Source organism: Crocuta crocuta, unplaced genomic scaffold, assembly GCF_008692635.1.
Source record: "Crocuta crocuta isolate KB4526 unplaced genomic scaffold, BGI_CrCroc_1.0 scaffold657, whole genome shotgun sequence".
NCBI classification, from domain to species: Eukaryota; Metazoa; Chordata; class Mammalia; order Carnivora; family Hyaenidae; genus Crocuta; species Crocuta crocuta.
This window is the reverse complement of record NW_027529583.1, coordinates 460,207-482,805: the sequence shown is the minus strand read 5'-3', so window position 1 is coordinate 482,805 and position 22,599 is coordinate 460,207. Positions and strand designations below refer to the sequence as shown.

Here is a 22,599-nt window from a genome sequence, read left to right as displayed (position 1 = left end):
ACACAAGTAATAAATGGCAGAGTTGGAAATAGAATCTGGCATACTGGCTCCAGAGTCCATGATTTTAATCACCAAACTGCACTATATTTCTCAGTAATTGTTAAACAAACAAATGTTTTCAAATTAACCTCTAAGAAAAATATTCTTTTTTTTATTTTATTTTTTTTACANTTGTACCCTGCAACTTGGTTGAATTCTTGGATCAGTTCTAGTAGGCTTAACCTCTAAGAAAAATATTCTAAGAAAAATATTTTCAGTAAATGGTTTATAAGCAAAAGTTGATATCCTGGGGGACTACAAGGGGAATTCTGATTAAAAATGTTCAAAATAATTTCTGAATAAAAATTTTAGTCCTTTTCACAAAATTAGGAGTATAAGAATTATGAACCAAATATTCTGTATATAACCAGATGTTGGATTTATGTTTTATCCATTTTTTTAAGTATGAGGAAAACCACCTGTACCTATTAATAATTAACAATAAAAACTTGTATAAAATATGAGTAAATTATACTCTTATTAAAAACTTCTTAGTAGAAATTTTGGAATAGGCATATGAAAAGGAAAGCAATATGACCTAAACTTTATTAGACATATGGATCAAATAACAAACTTTGGTTTTAAGCCAGCTTATATGCTGCAAGGAAGCTTTCCCTCCAAAATAGTTCCAGAATGTGACCCCTTGTCACTACCGCTACTGATAACTCCCTAGGTTAAGCCAACGTCTTCGCTCTCCTGGATTTTGCAATAACTTCCTGACCAGGCTTCCTGCCTTTGGTCTTGGCACCCTACTATCCATCCTCCACACTGCAATTGGAGTGACCTTTAAAAGATGGAAATCAGATGTTGTCACTCTTCTTTTTAAACCCCTCCAAGTGGTTTCTTGAGGAACTTTGCCCACTTCTCTGACTACCTCTGGCCACATTCTCCCTTTCTCACCAGGCTCCAGCCTTGCTGGGTTTTGTTACCTTTCTTGAAAACACACCTTGGAGGCTTTGAATTGCAATTTCCTGTGCTTCAGGTCTTCACCCAGCTGGTTCCTTCCCCTCATTTGGGTCTTAGCAAAAAGGTCGCCTCTTTAGGGAGGTCTTCCCTTGACTATCTTTTCCAGATTTGTCACCCAAAGTCCTCCATCGCCTGACCCTGTTTGTTTTCTTTATTGTGCATGTCATGATTTGTATTGTATTGGTCTGTTATTTGCTTTCATCTTTACTTTGTCTCCCCCTGTATTTCCCCCATACCCATTTTGTATAGAAGTGACTACCCCAAAGCTCAGTGACATAACTCATCCCCTAGTTAATTACTCATGATTTCGTACAATGCCAGTGTGGTCTAGGCTCCGCTGGGCCTCTGCTTGGGCAAGGCTTGGCTGATTTTAGCTGGACCTATTCATGTATCTGCTGCCGGCTGATGGCTCAGTGGGACTGACTGGTTCATTATGGCTTTTCTTGGGAAGGCTGGGGCACTGGGTCCTCTCTCCTCATATTCTCTCCTCTAGCAGCTTAGCCCAGCCTTGTTCATATGGCAGTTGTGGCTTTCCAAGAGGTTGAGAGCATGTGTCAAGTCTTCTCTCAGTCTAAGCAAGGAATTGATACACTGTTACTTCTGTTGCATTCCATTGGCCAAAAAAGCACGTCACAAGGCTTGTGGCAGATTCAAGGGGTGTGGAAATAGACTCCGCCTCTTGATGAGAGGAGCTGCAAAGTATGGTGGCCTTTATTGTATTTCAGCACACACCCATTGGCTTGTAGCTCTGTGGGAGTGGGACCTTGGCCCTGCTCCATGGACTGGTGTTTGGAAACTACTGCTCAAAAGCCCAGGACTTGCTACATTCTGGTCAATCCCGTATTCAGTCGTCACTTTGGTTTAAGTTATTCAAGATGTGGCAATTCTGCCTTTCAGATTAACCCACTCTGGAATGTAACCACCAACTGAGAAACTGTCGCTTTAGAGAAAAATTACCCGAGCTGGAATGACAGGAGGGGAGGGGGTAATATGAGAAACTTCAAATTAAAGAGTGAGGCTGAAAATCTGTCAAGTTCTGTAAGATAAAAATCTTCTCGAAAGGGCACGTCTGCCAAGACCGCGTTTTCACAGGCAGTGCTGACTGGAAACGAGGTCAGCATGAAGCTAGTGGCCTCCCTCCCAGCCAGGCCTGGGGAGAGAGTGGAGGGCTTTTGACAAGGACTCAATTGGATCCCCAAAGCCAGGCTCTGTATCTCATCTTAAAGAAAAAGAACCCTGGTAAGTGGACAAGGATGCTGGCAAGGGTGGCCTCACCTTTGCTGTGGACTCGGCTTAGGTGATGCAAAGTTTCTTTGCTCTCACCTCAGATGTTTCCAAGAGGACTCAATGGAAATGTATTCTGTGTTTCACAAGGATGTCATCAAATTAGCCTATCAATAAGTATTTTGAGCTGACCTCCCATATTTGCAGTGCGGTGCTGAATATTTTGGGGACATCAGAGAAGTGGACTCCTGCCTTCAGAGAACCTACCAAGGGCACACAGGCCCTGAAGGCCCTGACAGTGGCCCTGTCAGCTGATGTCAGTTCCCCACAGCTGGGGCCATGAGGCTTTCCTCAAGGGAGGACTCGGAGGAGGGGGGGCAGCTCTGTCTCTCATGACTATAATTTATTGAACAATTCAGATGTGCGGGCATTCTGCTAAATGCTTCCTGCTATCCTGCCGTTGAATCTTTACAATAACCCTCTGTTGCTGTGTTGGTGAGTACTATTAGGATCAGTATTTTATCAGTGAAAACTAAAGCCCAAAGTTATAGGACTACTTCATGGGCAGGCCAGGATTTCTATCCAGGTTTGTCTAATTCCAAGCTAGAACACTATCCTGGCCCAGTGTAAGATTGTCAGTAGTAAACATGAACGTGAACATTTATGTTTTATCAAATGCCATGCTTCACATATATTATTTTACTTAATTGCCACCATAACCTTAGGAAATAGATACAGTTATTATGCCCATTTCACAGATAGGGAAACTGAGGCACAGGGAGATTAAGTTCTTGCCCGGCGTCTCAAAGCAGATCAGGTGGCCATGAGTTTCCTCATAATTTCATGAGCTGATGGTGACCCTCCTGTACTTTCTTGTTTTGGGTACTGATCTGGCTCAGTGGTAGAACTGCACCGAGCCACAAGTACCTTCAAGATATATCCAGTGGGAATCCTGGCTCTTTCTAAAAACCCTTCCCACTGACCCTGATGCCATTCAGGTTGGGCCTGTCCCAAATTCCATTCCCCCAGCTGCGCTAGGTCCACACCCTGCTGGAATCCTTACAAGTTTCCCTTTCACTCCTTCACTGTTGGAGGATGGCTCTGTGGAAACCACTTCCTTCCTGCTTCGTCTGTCAAGGTCTCTCCTCTTAAGGAGGCTGTGGGGCCCAGGGCACACAGCCAAGGAGAATCCAGGCTGCTGAAGGGGTCCTCCTTAGAAGCTCCCGAGGAAAGATCTGGAGCAGCTGACACAGAGGAATGTGGTCTGGATCCTGCAGGCTCCTGTCAGCTTTATTTGAGGCAAATGAAAGCTGACTGAAGAAGAGGGCCAAAGAAACCCAGCCCCACACACATCTTGGACGTAACACCAGCTTCTATCTTAGAAGATTCCAGCTGGAGAGGCTCCAGGAATGATTGCTACTAACCCCCTCACTGTGCATAGGATAGCACTAAAGCTCAAGGAGGTCATGGCTAGTACAAGGTCACATAGCCCATTAGTGACAGAGCCTGGCCTGGAGCACTCACGCCCAAGTCAGATTTCTCACAGCAAACTTTCCAGCCTTTGTTCCTTTGCACACCCTCTTCCCAAGTTTTGCCACATCCACATGCCATCTGCATTGCTCATGGCTTAAGATTTCCTTTAAATGGACTAATGTTTGAAGCAAATAAAATTTCTTGAAAAAGGAAGGTTCAAATTACTAGTTTGTTCTGGTTTTACATTTTGCTAATAAGTATATCCTATGTAAAATTAAATCATTTGCACCCCACTAAGCAGTATGCCTCCCACCTTTTTGCAAACAGGTTTTGCAAACAGGCCTCGAGGCAGCCGTGAGAAGGAGCTCTGAGTTCAGGTTTCTTCTCCGTTACTTACCAGCTGCAACATCAATGGCAAGTGACTTCACCTTTCTGAGCCTCCATTTTCTCATCTGCAGAGCGAGAGTACTAAACACCCGCTCTGCTCTCCCTATAGATCAGTTGTGAGAACCAAACATGGGAAAATACTTGAAAGAGCTTTGTTCATTCCAACAAGCTAAACCAGTGGAAGTTTTCATTCTCACTCTCCTCAAGAGATTGATTATTTTCCCATTTACAGTAGAAATCGTTCTTTATTTTCTCATCTTCAAAGAGATGTGGTCTCTTGAGTGCTGGTTCTATCTCTTTCCTGGAAGAGTGTCTCTGAGCAAATTCCTTTCTGTGGCATGCCTATCTGTCCTGTGGTGTGCTTACTCCTTGTAGCACATCCCCAGGCAGGTGATGAGTGGAGGTTTATTTCCACATAGCTTGCTCTGACTTTGGAGAATCTAGGAAAGAAAGCCTCAGCTAGTAGGGCTTTGGACAGGAGAGGAAAATGGCTGAGACATCTGATGTGAATTTCCAGTTGTAAAGTGAAAAGAGTAGCCCCACTCAGTGCTTCTGGATTACACACACAGTGGGTGGATGGCTTTGTCAGTGTGCAGCCCTTGCTTGCTGGGATCAGGGTAAATTTCACTGTAGATAACAAATTTTCCAATTTCTTCTCTTATCCAGTCTCAGCATTGAAAAATCAGAAGGACTTGGGCCCCTGGGTGGCTCCAGTCGGTTTAGTGTTCAACTCTCGATTTTGGCTCAGGTCATGATCACAGAGTCATGGGATCAAGCCTTGCATTGGGCTCTGCAATGACTATGGAGCCTACCTAACTCTTTCTCTCTCTCTCTCCCCCCCCCTTTGCCCTTCCCCCACTCACATGAATGCTCTCTCTCTAAAATAAAAAAAAAACTCAAGGATTTAAAATTGGTTGAAGACAAGGATGTTTGTGGGAGGGAACACGTATGCACTTACCATTTATAGCACTTATGTGCCAGGCATTATTTCTAGAGTTTTACAAATATTCATTTAATCCTCTCAACAATTAATGAAGTAGGTACTATTAATAGCCTCACTTTATAGATAAAGAAACTTAGGCACAGAGAAGTTAAGTGGCTTGCGCAAGGTCACAGAGCTAGTATGAGGCAGATCTGACTTGAACCCAGGCAATCTGGCTCCCTAACCCCTGCTCTTTACTACATTGTGTTGTGAAATATAAACATATTGAACTTCCAATTTCTAACATCTTTCTAACATCATTCAAGGATTAGTTTCAAATCTACAACATCTCTTGTTGCTGGGAGCCTCCCCTGAACTCATACAAGAGAAACCTTCTCTGAACTCCAATCGTACTTTCCCTATAGTTCTCTAAAGACCCATACCACTTTCTAGCTTGCATTTGAATGATTTTTAAAAAATCCATTCATTTATTTTGAGAGAGAGAGTGCAAGCTGGAGATGGGCAGAGAGAGAGAATCCCAAGCAGGCCCAGCACCATCAGCGCATAGCCTGACTTGGGGCTTGAACCCACAAACTGTGAGATCATGACCTGAGCTGAAACCAAGAGTCAATGCTTAACTGACTGAGCCATCCAGGTGCCTCACAATTGAATGGTTTTTATGTCTTATCTTCCTTTGTGTGTGTGTGTGTGTGTGTGTGTGTGTGTGTGTCTGTGTCTGCCTGTGTGCATGTGTGTGCCTTAACAGTGCTCAGTGCTCTTCACCAAATATTTCTGGCCCTCCACTTCCAAGCATATGGTAGGATTGCATTTCTTAGCCCCCTCCTGGTGGAGCAGTGATATGTGACTTGTTCTGTACAACAGTTGTGAGCAGAATGTATGTGAGTCACTTCTGGGCTGATCAATGAATCTCCTGTGAAAAATTGTCTGATTTCTCCTTTGTTCTGGCACAGTCACAGGCAACATGTAAGACAGTGCCTGGTCTATCTGCCTGGGTTTCTGGGAGGCCACAAAGGGCAGAGTCCTTTTGTCAACTAATAATGGGCATAAACTATGAGCAAGATTTTATAACTGTGTTGTAAGAGATATTTGTTGGTAAGATATTAGGGTTATTTGTTACTCCAGCAAAACCTCATGTGTCCTGACTGTTGTAGTTTAGTTGATCCCCAGTTTTAGTTATCAGTGTGCAATATGAGAGATGGGTAACATCTTAAGAGCTTTAGGGTTTGGCTTTTTAAGGGAACATTTTTTTTTGTTTTANGTCTCTCATGGTTTGCCTCTCTCCCTTTCCCCCACCATTTCCGCCCTTCTTCTCCCCCTTGTTCCTCCGTCAAGTTCCTCCTAATCCTCCTATACGTGCAAACATATGATATTTGTTTAAGGGAACATTTTTAACCAGGGATGGGATTGACCTTAAAATACATAGGAAGTCTTAAAAGACTTCCAGACTGGAAACGAAGAAATAAACTTTCTATTTACAGAAGACATCATTGTATGTGTAGAAAATCACAAAGAATCTACCAAAAAAAGATCCTAGAACTCATAAGCAAGTTTAGCAAGGTCACAGGATATGAGGCAGATATTCAATATTTCATTGTATTTCTACATATTAACAATAAACAATTGGAATTCAAATTTTAAAAACAGTACTATTTATATCAGCACCCAAAAAAGAGAAACATTTAGGTATAAGTCTAAAAAATTAAGTGCAGGCGNCTGGGTGTTATATGGAAACCAACTTGACAATAAACTATTTGCAAAAAATAAATAAATAAAAGAAAAAGTCGTAAAAAAATTAAGTGCAGGATCCGTATGCTGAAAACTACAACACACTTAAGAAATAAATCAAAGAAGATCTAGATAAACAAGGAATATCATGTTCATGGATTGGGAAACTCAATATTGTTTAGATGTGAATTCTCATGAAGTTGATCTATAGACTCAATGCAATCCTATTAAAAATGCCAGCATGATTTTGGGGGGCAGATATTGATAAGCTGATTCTAAAATTTATGTGGAAAAGCAAATGGATTGAAATAACCAACATAATTTTGTAAAAGAACAAATTCAGTGGACTTGCACAGTGGTTTCAAGGTTTACTGTGACACCACGGTAATCAAGACAGTGTGGTATTGGTGAAAGGAAAGAAGCGCAGACAGATGGAACAAAAGACCTATAAAAGAAAAAAATCAATAAATTTGACCTCATCACAATAAAAACATCTGTTCCTGGAAAGACACTCTTGAGAATGAAAAGACAAGCCAGAGACCTCTAGAGAAGATATTTGCAAATCACATTTCTGACAAAGTACTCATATCCATAATGTACAAAGAACCGTCTAAATTCAGCAATAAGAAAACAAACATCCCCTTTAAAAAAATGGGCAAAAGACTTGAACAGATACATCACCAGAGAAGATATGTGGATGACAAATAAGCATGCACAGAAGTGTTCACCTTGATTAGTCATTAGGGAAATGCAAGTTAAAACAATGTGATACTTCTTCACATTAATTACAAGGGCTAAAACTTCTTATAAGTGAAAATATCAAATGTTGGCAAGGATGTGGGACAATGGGAACTCTTTTTTAAAAAAATTTATCTATTTTGATAGAGCAAGACAGAGAGTGTGTGTGCAAGCGGGGTAGGGGCAAAGAGAGAGAGAGAGAGAGAGAGAGAGAGAATCCCAAGCAGGCTCTATGCTGACAGCGCAGACACGGGGCTCCATCCCATGAATTATAAGATCATGACCTGAACTGAAATCAGGAGTTGGATACTTAACCAACTGAGCCACCCTCAGTCGGAGCTGAGGTGCCTCTCAATTGGAACTCTTTTTAAAATATTTTTTATTTCTTTCTAGGAGAGAGAGAGAGAGAGAGAGAGAGAGAGACAGCGTGAGCAGGGGAGGGTCAGAGAGAGAGGGAGACACAGACTCCGAAACAGGCTCCAGGCTCTGAGCTGGCAGTCAGCACAGAGCCCGACGCGGGGCTCGAACCCACCAACCGCGAGATCATGACCTAAGCGAAAGTCGGACGCTTAACCGACTAAGCCACCCAGGCGCCCCTCAATTGGAACTCTTATACATTGCTAATGGGAAAGAAAAATCATACAAGCACTTTGGAAAACAATCTGTTGGGGTCTTATAAGGTTAAATCTACACTTACTGGCAATCCCACTTACAGGTTTTTGCCCGAGAAATGACCACATATGTTCACACAAAAACCTATACATGAATATTTGTATCAGCTTTATTCGTAATTGTCAGAAACTAGGAATAGCCCAAATGCCCTTCAACTGGTAAATGGTTTAAACAAACTGTGCTACATCCATCCTCTGGAATTCTACTTAGCAAGAAAAAGGAATGAACTATTGATACATGCAACAATATCAAAGATTCTGAAAGGCATCCTGCTAAGTGAAAGAAGTTAGACCCAATGGACTACATATTGTGTGATTCCACTTATGTGACATTATGGCAAGGGTAAAACTATAGGGATGTTAGGGATGGAGCACAAATCGGCAGTTATCAGGGTTAAGTGAGACAAGGGGATTGATTACAAAAGAGCCCATCAAGGGAAAGTGTTGGTGTGATAGAACTGTTCAGTGTTTTAATAGTAGTGGTGATTGCATAGCCGTATGCATTTGTTTTAGGTTATACAAATGTATACCACGAAGAGGGAATTTTACTATGTACAAATTAGAAGTCAAGTTTGGCACACCCCGCTAATTTTTTAAAAGTCTCTCTCATTTTTAGAGAAATCCCTCTGCAATCAGTGCCTGTCAGAAGTAGATGTGTGTGTGTGTGTTTCTGTCTCCCAAACTCAAGTTTCCAAGGGAGTGGAAATCATCCATGCTCATATAATTCCCCCATCTCTGCCTCAGCATGAGTCACCCTTTTGTTAACAGGAGACAGGAAAAGTCTCTGGAGGCATTTTAGCAAGAAGCGCTTAGCCTGCCTCAGACTGCAGTGCCAATCTCTCATCTGGTTTCCCGCTAATTATGCCTGCTATTGTATCAGTTTGGCTCCCCCAAATAATCCATTGGGTGTAGTAGTCAACTGGCTTTGTCACACATCCTGGTGTCCACAGATCCATAAATGAGGAGGAGGAGGGCAGGAGAGAAGAGTGGCCTGTCCAGTGTTCCATGAGGTCAATGGGGGAGCAACTCTCCCTTGTATTTGTTTTTAACTTTCATATTTTTGGTATAACATTTATATAGTAAAAGGCATAAAGTATACAACTCTTAATTGTTCTGCTCCATGGATGTCTACCTAACCACAAACGAGATCAAGACATAGAACCATTTCCGGCACCTTAGATGGTTCCTCACGCCCCTTTTCAGTCAGTAACCATCTCCCATTCGCTCCAGAGGTAACCACTATTCCGACTTCTATCACCATAGCTTAATTTTGCCCATTCTTGAACTTTATATACATAGTATCACTCAGTCTGTACTCTTGTGTTCAGCTTCTGTAAGAGTCTTCCGTGTGAGTGTGTGTGTATGTGTGTATGTGTGTATCAGTTCTTTTTCTTTTTTTTTTTTTTGCTGGTTAGTATTCTATTGAATATTCAACAATTGTTTATCCATTGTCCCATTGACAAACATTTGGGTTTTCACAGTTTGGGGCTATCGTGAGTAAATCTGCTATGAGCATTTTCGTACATGTCTTTTGGTGAACATAATCATTCATTTTCTTGAGTTTATGCCTAGGAGTGGATTGCTGAGTGATAGGAGATGCATATCTTTAGCTTTGGTAGACATTGCCAAACAGTCTTCCAAAGCAATTATATCATTTTGTGGCACCATCAGCAGTGTATGGGAGCCCTTGTTGCTCAGCACCTCGTCAGCATTCGGTATCGCCCATGTTTTTAGTGTTGGCCATCGTGGTGGGTGTGTGGTGGTATCTCACTGTGGTTTCAATTTCAATACATGTGCTCCCTTACTGTTGCCACAGTCTCTGATTGAAACTGTTCCATAGTTTTAGTATTTTTGATCGGTTCAGGGGTGTGGAGAGAGACTGGCACCTGGGAATTGTCCTAGCATTGAAGTCCAGAAGGGGATAGTATCTATGTGCCTATTTTCTTGAAGGCTATCCCCTCAGAGAGTTGCTTATTACTGACAGGCAAACTCATTCCTCCAGGAGATTGTGCTTGAGTTATGACAGGAAGAATGTGTCCCTCCCCTGAGCAGATGGGCTGCTCTGAACCTTTTTCTGGAACTGTATGAGTTGGCATGGCATTTACAGTCATTTATTTTCAGAATGACAATGTGTCAGTTTAACTACCACTCCCTTGATAGGCTTGTCAATTGGAAGAGAAAGTGGGAAAAGAGCCCAAGAAACAACTGAATGTTTATCAAGATGGGGGAAACCAAATCACACCTTTCCCTTTTCATTTGGCGATCCTCTAAGCACAAGAACTTCTAAAAGACAAATCTATTGCGCAGGTGAGCTGCCAGGCATCTTACTGCCCAGTTCCTCAGGCCAGTCCTGAGTTATGGTGGGAAAATAATGGAGAAATCTGGGGATGTGTAAACAGCCTTAAGTGCTCTCTGGGCCTGTTTTGGCCAGCCTAGCCCTCATACCTGTGCTAGCCCAAGGGAAAGCCCATCAAATTAACTAGCAAATAGCAGTCATGGGCTTGGGAATCAACAATCTGAGCATGAATGTGGACTGTGCCACTTAAGAATTGTGTGACCTTTGCATGTTATTTGGCGTCAGGGAACATCAGTTAAAGCACAGATACTAATACTTATCTGACAGGACTTTTTGGGTAAACATTAGTTGGGACAATTGATGTAAAAGTGCCTAACATATACGGTTGGTGTGCAGTAAAATATTATTGATCTCGTAGCCAAAAACTGGCAATAGCTCTGTCCTTGAACAGGTGAATGGTGAAACAAACCATGGTGCATTTGGCCCGTGGAAAACTACTCAGCAATGGAAAGACAGGAGCTACTACTACATACAGAACTTAGATGAGTCTTCAGAGTGCTTTGACGAGAGAAAAAATATTCTACAAGACTACATCGTGTATGATTCCATTTATATAACAGTTTTGAAATGACAAAACTGTAGAAATGATGAACAAATTCGTGGTTGCCAGGGGTCAGGGATGGCATGGAAAGGTGAGAGAGACGTGGCTGTGGTTATAACAGGGCATCATGAAGGAGTTTTGTGGTAATGAAACCATTCAGTATCTTGACTGTGTTGGTGGATACACAAACCTACACATGTGATAAAATTGCTTAGAACTACACACACACACACACGTACACACACACGTACAAGTAAAACTGGAGAAATGCAATTAAGTTCTGTGGATTGTATCAATATAAATGTCCTGGTTGTGGTATATAGTATTACAGTTTTGTAAAATGTTACCATGGAGGGAAACTTGATAAAGAGTTGACAGGGTATCTCTCTATTACACCTGACAACTTCAAGTAAATCTGTGATGATCTCAGTACAAATTTCAATAAAAAATATTACCAATCTGTAAGTATTACATTGGAGTACAGGAAGCACTACTTAATAATCTCAATTTAATAACTTAGGAGAAAAGAAGAAAAAGAAGAAAAAAACTGCCTCATTAATAGATTGCAGGGTAGATCCTAATTTGAGAAATATTCCACTGTGTGTGAGTGTGTGTGTATGTGGAGGGGGAGAAATTACAACTAAAATCGAGGAAGTATGATAGTTTCTAACAGCTTCTCCACCCTCCCCCAGGTTCCATCTTCTATTTATCTTCCTTCTTTCTGCTTTCTCTTTAAGTACCCATGGCTCTCATTAAGCTTAGTTCCCAAAGAAAGGAAAAACCAAGTCACACCAATGTGTTGTTGACTTGATTAGTTAATTAATTTACTGCTTCTCCTTCAACTCTGCTCACCCCACCCCACAAATCATCTTTGAGCCATTGTATAGTGACTTGTATGTCATTATTAAATATTTGGTGAAGATAATGAAAGGACTTTAAAGGAGAATCACTGCTTAGGGTAATTTGTAAGTTAGAAGAATAACTCCGTCATGGTAAATTGTTCAGCACCTTGGCACCTGGTTGAGGAAGGTAGTTAGGGATGAGACCTTTTCTGGCTCTGTTCAAATAGAGCAACAGAACTTCCTGCCCAGTCTAACCTCATCTACACACAAAGCTCATCTTTTGCCAAATATATGTTCCAAGTTTTTAAAAAATCAGCCTAAACTTGCAAGGCATGTACATGTTGGGAAATCAAATTATCATTAACAGAAATGTGACTTTTGCTGGGTGTTCTAGATCCATCATATGATGATTGATGATGAGAATTTTGTCTTCTAATTCTAAACTTATGATCTTTTTTATTCTGTCCTGGGAAAACATTTTTAAAATGTTGTATATGGTGTATTTGAGGTAATATTTAAAGATTTCTCTCCCTAGCTTCAAAATTCCCCACTGCATAATGCTAATTAGCTTGAATTCAGATTTATGCAAAATGCAATAAAAATAACTCAATATTTTAATTATTGGCGAACCAATTTTTATTTTATTTGAGTAGATACAATTAAAAGCAGAAGCCACAGCTTCTGATGACTATTTTTCAACTTAGCTTAGATATTAGGATAGTATTTTAAAATATTGTCCAAATATGTTTTCCCTCTTTTGTAGGTAGTTTTTATTTAAAAAAAAAACAAAAAAAACCAGAATCACTTGCTGTTCTTTTTTCATTAAGATTATGCCATAAGATGTAGGCATGCTGTCCTGGGAGGAGGTAGATACAGTACAGGACAAATTAATCATTGCTTGGCTTTAAATTGCAACTAGATTTTTAAAGACCCTTACTGGGCCAATAGTCTTCAAAGCCAGACTAATAAGGGAAAGAAAGGGATATTCTCAGGATTCCCAAAATTGGACTTTTATAAGACAGAAACCAAAGCTCAGAAGGTTGACCATGGAAAAGCCATAGAGTAGGAAGGATAAGGACACAGTGCAGGTGAGGGATGCTCCTCCCACAGGAGAGGGAATGCTCTTCCAGTTCTAGGAGGGGGAACTTGCCACAGAAAGGAAGAAGCAGATGTCCCTCTATCTCCCGGCCCTTCCCACTCTCCAAATAGGGCATGGGGGCAGGAGTAAGGTCAGGTAGAAACACTCACATTGGCTTGGGAGAATCTGAAAGCATCAGGGTAAGGGGCCACCTCATCAGGCACATCCTGAATTAGTATTAGCATTTCAGGGAAACGCACGATAGCATTGTGTTTCATCCTTCTTGATAAGGGAGACGTGAAGGAAGAGCAGTGTCATAGCCTTGTATACTCTTGAAGGCAGGAAAGAGTTCCCGGGCCCTTGACTTGGGCATGGAAGCACTGGGAGGGCAGCTGTACTCAAGAAAGCCTGAGGGAAACTTGCAGAATTTGGGGACCTTGAAATGGAGGTGATGGCAAAGGCCACAATGACCAAAAGACCAGCCACTCCTCAGAAGACCCCAGGGCAGGATACCAAGTGGCCAGGTGGGCCAAGCCACCCTCAGAGAATACCAAGAGGATGAGGCCATCTTCCCCCAACCATAAAAATGCACCTAGTCACCATATTGGGACAAAAAAGAGGAGGAGTAATCCTCCATAGGGAAGCCGAACTCTGAAAAACTATGTGACTTTCTGAAAGAAACAATTAAAGCAAGAAGAAACTGAGATGTATATAATTAGCATCATCAATGAAGATAGGAGCTCAAGAGCAAGAAATAAAGAAAGTTGTACTTCTGTACACCCCAGTTTGTAAGATGTAAATATTGACCCTGGTATGCTTTTTAAAAAGTATAACTTATTCAAAGAAGGGGTAAAGGAGTTGTGGCAAAAGTATGGGAGTGAAGGAGAGGGGTTCTGTTTCGTAGAGTCATTCCTCACTTTCCTGCTTGGGTGGTTGGGCATTGCTGCTGACTTTCCTAACATAGGAAATAAGGATTGAGGATGCAGATTGTCAGGAGAAGAGGGTGTGGGAGTTAGTCTGTGGTTACACTTGGAGATGCTGCTGGAATAATGAGTTGGAGATGCTGAAGAGGTAGGGGCCTTCTTTTGCTCTGCTTGCCTGACACATCCATCTCCTGCTTCTGGGGTCTGTGCTTGGCTCAAGGATGTTGACACACTGAGCCTATTGCCTACACAAAGCTGTAATTCACATTCCTCAGGTAGGCTCCTCTCCACTGAAAACTTTTCATTTCTCTCTGAAAGACGTCATCTGTAGAGAGTCTCTTCTTAGAGTGTCTATTTAAGAAGGCTTTCCCACTCCCCAGCCTGGTTGTTGTGGTCATCTATTGAGGCCCCAAAACTCAGGGACATAAAACAACCACTTATTATGCTCATAGATTCTGTGGTTCAGGAATTTGGACAGGGCACAGCAGAAATAGGGGGGGCCTCAGAGGCTGATGGTGACTTGACAGCTGGGACCTAGAATCATCTGCAGGCTTGTCCACTAAACATACCTGGGATTATAGCTGGGTTGTTGGCTGAAAGTCCTGTGCGTGACCTGTCTGTGTAGCCTGCGCTTCCTTGCAATATGGTGGCTCAGTTTCAAGGATGAGCATCCCAAGAAAGGGCCAGGTGGAAGATATATCGCCTTTTCTAATCAGGTCTTGGAAGTCACACATCACTTCTGCTGCATTCTTTTGGTTGAGGCAGTTACAAAGGCCCACCCAGGTTCAAGGGGAGGGAAAATGGACTCCACCTCTTGACGGGAGAGTGAGAAGGATCTGGAAAAGCACGTGGAACTGGAAATATGGTTAAGGCCACTTTTGGAAAATATCATCTGCTTCACAGATCTATTCCCTTTCTCAGTAGAAGATTAGAAGCCATTGGACACCTTTGAACCCATTTCTTCTTCACTCCATCATTTTACCAAGTCTTATTCCACATTCTTCCTGTTTTCCATCCTCTTCCAAAAAGAGTATTCTTTTGTGTCTCTCAGGGCCTCCCCCCCCATACATCCCCTTGATCCATGACTCCCCATCCAACCTGCCCCAGTTCTTCTCCCATAATAAAACCCGTTTGCCTATGGAGGTCTCACACGGCCCTTTTTACATCCTCCTGTGAGAACTTGGGCTTGGGAAACTGATGCAAAAAAATGCTGATAATCTGGCTACTATTACTGCTGTAAAAAAGAAACTGCCCTTCATCTCTGCCAGGAGTCTTGTGTCTTCTGCCAGCATCCATAAAACTGTGACAGTCTAGCTTGCTAGTTAGCAAGGAGGGTAAAATCTTAGACCTTTTGCATTTCTTGATGCCTACTTTGTGCCAGGTGCTTTCACATACAATATAGCTAATCTTCACCATAACCCTGTGGTGTGCATGTGAATAACCCCATCTTTTTGATGAGCAAACAGATTCCTAGAGTTTTAGAAACTTTCTCAACTTAGTAGGAAGGTTTGGATTTGAACTCAGGACAGTCTGTTTTCAAAGCTGTGTTTTTCCACAGTTCCGTAGCACTCCTGTGGCTATAGCCACTCTGCTTCAGGGAAAGAATGAACCTTGGTTACTTAATCACTGTACTATGTCCCAATGATTGTTCACCTGCTGTAGAGGACAAAATCATTCCAAGAATAGCCTTCTACTTGACTTGTGAAGTCTTTGGAATTTCAGGGCTATTTGAAACAAAAAATCTGACTCCTTACTGTATCTCATTTCTTTGTGGCTTTTTACATATATTTTCTCTGTTATTGCAAAGTTCCACTTGGAATTTGAGAATCTGGCCTTTGGTAATTTTTCTCAAGGAAAAGAAACATTAAGACATTTGTTCTTGGAAAAATAAATCTGTGTATGTGACATGTGTACCAACAGATATATACAATGGAGCAATCTATTCAGGGTTTATTTTATAAAGAGGAATGCTGTTATGCATAGACTCATTCTATGCTTTAAAGACATTTTCTCTATGGAGATCTGGGATGGCAGGAAGGGGAAAGGACAGAAAGAAAGAGACAGGGTTGCACAGACACACAGAACAAATCTACCTTCCCTAGGCTCTTTTAAATGTCTTTGACAATTTGAAAGCATATTTGACATTCTAACTCCACCTTTAGAAGTAGAGCTCCAAATGCTAGTGAATATCTGTTGTGACTTCTTGACATCCACATTACTGGAATTCCCCTTTACTGAAGAAACAGAATAAAATAAGCAACAACATCTGAAGTCCCCTAGACCCCCAAAACACTTTTAAAACCATCCTAGAGAGGCGCCTGAGTGGCTCAATTGGTTAAGCCTCCAACTCTTGATCTTGACTCAGGTCATGATCTCACATTGGGCTCTGCATTGTCAGTGCAGAACCTGCTTGGGATTCTCTCCTTTTCTCTTTGCCCCTCCCCTGTTCACACATGCAGGCTTGCTCTCTCTCTCTCTCTCTCTCTCTCTCTCTCTNTTGATTACAGATCATATTAATAGTGATGGTATGTCTTGCTGTCTGCTACTCCACACTTTGAACTATGGGCAGCTTCCAAGGCCCAGGTGTCAGGAAAATACAAGGAAGATCAGGGGTCACTTGGCCTCATACCTAAGCCTTGAACGCAAAGCAACTGCTGAAGCCTCCGCATGCTTTCCCATCCCCCTCCATCCCACAGGCTCAAGTCTAATTTCACCATGTTCACCAGAGCCCCCTGGTTTAATTAGCATAACTGTGGCTGTGAGAGCACATGGCAAAGATTATGGTTTCCATGACCTCACTGATTCTGGAAAACACTGATATTTCAGAAAATATATATATTCTTTCCTTCTGGGATTAGGAACAAATCTAATAACATATACAGGACACTTCTGAGTTTTCTTTTCCATCCCCCAACCCCCAAGCACTGATCCTCTTTTTCCCTTTACCACAACCAAATTCAAGAATCCATTTAAATGAATTCAGGGTTTAAGAGGCACAGACATGGGCTACTTACCAGCACGCTACCCGATAGATGTGATCCATTTTCTCCTGCATCCCCCTTTTTGGAAATGACTGTGCAATGCCTAGCCTATAATGTATAGGACCTACCTTTCCCCAACAACCCCAGTTGGACAAGTATGTAACTTTCCCCCCATGTAATTCCCCTCTCGATGAGCTGCTACAGTGTGAAGGAGCAAAAGGAGATCCTTTTTAGCAGAGTCTTTTGGTTCCCTGTACACATCTCTTGAACTCTACCGTTTCAGAGTGCTCCCACTGACTTCCAAATGGCAGCATCTACATCTCTGTGCCTGATGATCTTTTCTTGGATGGTGGGACCACTATGCTCCTATATGTGGCAGGCTTATAGTGACTAGGAATTAACACCCCTGAGAACAGCCTTCAACCGGTGTCTCTTGGCTGTAGGGATATGAGCACCTCAGCTCCCTTTCCCCTCGCATGGAGTAAATTTGAGACTTGTGTTTTACACCATTTCCCAGAGCTGCCTTATGGGATTCATTTCCAATTTGATAATTCATTTCCAATGATTTGATAATGTACTCCTTACTGGATGCCTTCCCTTTTCTGAATCATTTTCCCACTCTCCTATTCATCATGTTCCCCAAATCTCCCAAGTAAACTAACTGCAGTGAACTCTCGGGAGAACCCAAACTAAGGTACCCTCTAAGAGTTATATGATACCATTAAGGAAGCCATTCACTGAAAGTACAAGGAATCATGGGTTAATGATTTTGATACCCTTCATAGACTCCAACAGAGAGAAGAAATTCTGGCAAAGTTTCATATGAGGAAATGCATTAATTTTAGCTTTTCATTGATCACTTATCCTCAAAACAAGCCAAGCAGTCTGGTTGACTTGGGTAGTTTTTGAGTGCTTGCTCACCATTTGGCCTCTTTTCTTTACCCACTTTCATCTCTCCCAGTAGATAAAATCAAAAGTATTTCTGTGATGAGAATAGTCCAATGCCTTTATATAAGGGGTCTGAGTTAGAATCACAACTCTCTGATTTATGGTGTAACTAGACATGTTTTAAAATTCTTAGTTCAGTTGTCTCTAAATTCAGGGCCAAATGTCTGTTAGGTTCTTCATTCATCACATATTTTTGAACACCTAGTACATAGTGGTTTTGTTCTAGCTCCCTGAGGTACAGTCATGAATAGAATTTTTTCCCTCATGCCACTCACAACATAGATGCTGTGGGTTCTGAAATAAGACAGGTGGGCTTCAAATTCTGCTTCCACTAGCTCCATGACCTCACTAAACTTCTATTTTTCTTTGTCTAGTGGGACCAATTTCCTCACAGGGTATGAGAATTAATATCTATGGTCAAGGTAAAGCATACAGTACATTGTTCCCAGTATATAGGAGATGTTCAAGTAGTGGGTAAGACACAAGAGGATTATAGTAGTTAATATTTATTGAGTGTTTACTACATTCCAATCACTACTTAAACATTTTAAATGCATAAACTCATTTAGGTCACCCAAGAACCTTCAGTGGTAGACACTATTCTTTGCTATTTTTATCATCCCCATGTTACAAGTAAAGAAGTACTGAAAGGCCAGGTAACTAGTCCAAGGTCACATAGCTAATATACAGAGCTAGGATTTGAAGCTAGCTGGTCTGGATGCAGAACCCACACTCTTAACCTTCAACTTTCACCACTCAAGGTGTGGTTCTTGGAGTATCTTGTTAGAAATGCAGGATCCTGGGTCCATTCCAGATCTACTGAGTCAGAATCTGCATTTTAACAAGATGCCCAGATAATTCATATGCATATCACAGTTGGAGAAGGACTGCTGTACCCTATGTCAATTGGACTCGGATGACTTAAGAGCTTCCGGGGAACTATGTCTTACATGCTTTTAGAGCAAAAGTCTAGGAAGGCTTGAATAATAATTAAGGTAAGGAAAATATAATGTACCTTATCTGAAAGTCATTAGTGTATAGGTACTCAATAAACACACACACACGCACACACACACTACCCACAAACATGTCACCATGGTAACATGAGCATATAGCAGTGACTTCTGTTCCTCCCCTACCACAGCTACCCCACAGGTATCCCCAGCCCTAACTTACTCTGCATTGGTCATTGGCCATTAGGCGTTATTGCTGACAGCCATGTTCCCTCTCACCTTGATGGTTCAGGAAGGAATTTTCATAGACATAATTGGCTTGTTTTGTTTTCTTCCCTTCTTTGTTGTCATGGTTACTCAGTTCATTTGCATCTTCAAGCTTCTTTCATATTAACCTGAAAACCACCTAGAGGGTCTCCTTCAGAGGCAGAGTCCTAATTCCCAGGGGTCTGGGTGATGGTTTTAGACGAAGGTACCTCCAAAGTAGAAACAAATTTTAAGATTCAACCTGAAACCACAATTCATCTGGAGATTTCCTCTTCAGATCTGGTTGGAGCTCTGTCTCTTGCATACATGCATGTCTCAGTGGCAGAGACTGTGTCCGAAAGCAGAAAAGAAGTCATTACTGTAATGACTCACTGAAGAGACTATAGGGAGAAGGCACACTTCCGGAGACAATTCCATTTTTACAACGTGGAAGAAAGAAATTTGATTCATTAAGCCCTTATCTCTGATGATGTCAGTCATAAAAGAAACTCAAGGTTCCATGGCCATTCCTCACTTACTTACCCTAGTCCCTGGATTCCTATTTCAGTCATCTGCTCTAACCAAACCACTCAAAAACTTAATAGCTTAAAACCGTTTTATTATTTTATTTTTTCACATTTTATTATTCACATGATTCATGTGAATTTTATTATTTCACATGATTCAGTGGGTTGAACAGGCTAACCTGGATTGTTCTTTTGCTCATGATGTCAGCTGGGGCAGCAGTTATCAAGGAGCTTGATTGGACTAGAATATCCACATGGCTTGCTGATATGGCTGGCAGTTAATGCAGGCTTTTGGAATAAAATTCCAGTGGGCAATTGCCTAGAGTTCCTTGGTTGCCTTCCATGTATCCTCTCCATATGGCTTGAACTTCTCACAGAATGGAGGCTGAGTCCCAGAAGGGAGGAAGTAGTCCAAAGAAGGACGTACTCTTGGTCAAGGGGCAGCACTGATTCAGGGGGAGGAGAAATAGGCTCTCTACCTCTTGATGAGCATGCACGGAAGGCAGGAGTTGGGGAATCCTTGGAGACAAGCTTATACACTCCCCTTCCTGACATTTTGATCTACCTTCTCCCAACTCCTTAAACTTTCCTACTGTGTACTCTGGAATTCTTGTTCAGTCATCAGCAAAATTCCTTCTATTGTAAATGTCTTCTCTGAATATTTCTTTTACCTTCTTGCTCTATATGAAATCTGACTTTTCCTTGACAGCTTTTCCTGCCACCTTCTCAGATGGTGGCTGTGTTCTCTCCCGTGTTCCTAATATCTCTAACCTGGAAGGTGGGATAGGTACCTTTCCTTGTTATTTATTTCTGGTTTCCTAAATCATTCTCTATTGTTTCTCACTCATACCACCCCATCTCCATCTTTGGATGTTAGGTCATCTGACCCTATCATCCACCACTCTTCCTGGTTACAGTCATCAGCCAACCCTGTGTCATTCTCTCTCCTCTAAAATTTTATTCTCTCTAATACTGCACTCATCTTGATTCTTGGGGATTTCCATATCATGTCAGTAGCCTTTCCAGTGTTCTACTCTCTGTACTATGACTTTCCTTCTTCCAGTGATTTTGTCTCTCCCCTCCTCAACCACAAATTCTCATAGCCATACAGCAGAATTTTTTAAAATTCCTTCATCTTCTTCATAATCTCTGTTCTTCCAAGGCACCAAGTCCAAGCATTTGTTTTGATTCTATGAAAAGTAGAGTTGGGGCACTACAAAATTACCCACAATACCCTTAATGCAGAATGGCTTTAGCCAGTTTAGTTTAGAGCTGCTTAACAGAGTTGAACAATACCCACCAATAGTGTGCTCGATACTGGAATGAAGAAACCTGTTAAATCCACTGGGACATAGTGTAGGGCACAATGCAATGGAAATCATTCAGAGGCAAAACAGCTGGGCTTGAGATCTACCTTTGTTTCTTGGGTGTTGTGGTGTGTTGGGCAAGTCATTTAATTTCTATGAGCATCAGTTTTCTTGTATAAAACTATGTAAGACATTCAGTTGAATCTACCTGATAGGATAGCTTTGAGGATTAAGTAAAATATATATGTGATCTTCATTTGTAAATTGTAAAGGACCTTACATTGTGATTACTTATGTTAACTTGTGCCAGAATTTGGTCTGAAGGATGGTGTGATAGCCAGAGTTTCAACAAGAATACCTCCTTTTTCAGAAAAAATACAGGTATACTTGAAAGCTTTCCCAGGGAGAGAGTGTGTTGTAAACTGGTTCTGAAAGATTTTGATACCTGTTCTAATGTCCAGTACTTTCACTTCTGTTCATTTCTGGGAAGCTCATTTTATGACGACTATTCTTAGAGCTTTATTATATTTCTTTCAACAAACATTTATTAAGGGTTATTGTATCCCAGGCACTGTGCTAGGTGCTGGAGATAAGCTAGATGGGCAAAAATGGACATGGCACCTACCCTCATGGAGCCTTTAGCAGGGGTAATCAGTAGTCTCACAACTGCAAGAAAAGCTGAAAAGAAGATGTACTCACTCCAGAAGGGCCTATATTAGGTTGATCTGATTTAGTCAGAATGTTGAGGTTTCCCTGAGGAGCTAAGATCTGATGGGAAGTAGGAATCAATTAGATGAAGAGGAGAGGAATATCAATTTCCTATGGCTCCTATAACACATCACCACAAACTTAGTGGCTTAAGACAACACAAATCTATTATCTATGGTTTGGAGTTCAGAAGTTCTAAAATCAAGCTTTCAGCTAGACTACATTCCTTCTGGAGGCTCTAGGGGAGTCCATTTTCTTGCCTTTTCCACTTTCTAGAGGCTACCTACATTACATCCTTTGGCCCTTAGCCCTTCCTTCATCTCCAAAGCCAGCAGCATAGCATCTTCCAATCTCTCTCCTCTATGACCTCTAATGTCATTATCACATCTTCTCTGATTCTGGCTTTTTGACCTACCTCTTTCCTTTATAAGGCCAGTTGTGATTACATTGAGCTCACTCAGATAATCCAGGATATTCTCCCCATCTGAAAATACTTAGCTTAATTACATCTACAAAGTCCTTTGCCATATAAGGTAACATATTCATGGACTCTGGAGGTAGGACATGAACATCTTTGGAGGGCTGATACTCTGTCTACCACAGGAACATTCTAGGTGAGAGGAACAACATGTGCAAAAGCCTAGGGATTTGACAGAGCATCTCAAATGGAAGGGACTGAAATCAAGTCAGTGTGGCTGGAGCCTAGAAGTTAGAGAGAGGGTGGGCCATGAAGAGACTGGAGAGATAGACAGAGACTATATAGGACCCTTTAGGCCATGTGAAATAATTTTGCCTTGAGCCCTGAAGCCATGGGAAAACATTGATAGACTTTAAGCAGGAAAGTTGCCAGGCTCATATTTATACTGAAAAGATTTTTTTTTTTGAGAGAGAGAGGGTACAAGTGAGCAAGGGGCAGACAGAGAGGGAAGGAGGGAGAGAGAGAGAGAGAATCCTAGGGGGGATGGGGGAGGAGAGCGAGAGAGAGAAACGAAGCTCACCCAGGTCTCTTACCCAAAGTGGGGC

The 22,599-nt window shown here is 41.7% G+C and overlaps 1 long non-coding RNA gene across 1 annotated transcript in view; it reads right to left on the bottom strand.

Annotated features, from left to right (window-relative positions):
• The window catches only part of LOC144229595 (uncharacterized), a 25,270-nt gene extending 6,199 nt beyond the window's left edge, over positions 1-19,071 (bottom strand). The window contains exon 1 of the long non-coding RNA XR_013334533.1: positions 19,012-19,071. This is a non-coding gene — a long non-coding RNA (uncharacterized LOC144229595). The remainder of the gene's footprint in view (positions 1-19,011) is intronic.
• Between the last annotated feature and the right edge of the window lie 3,528 nt (positions 19,072-22,599).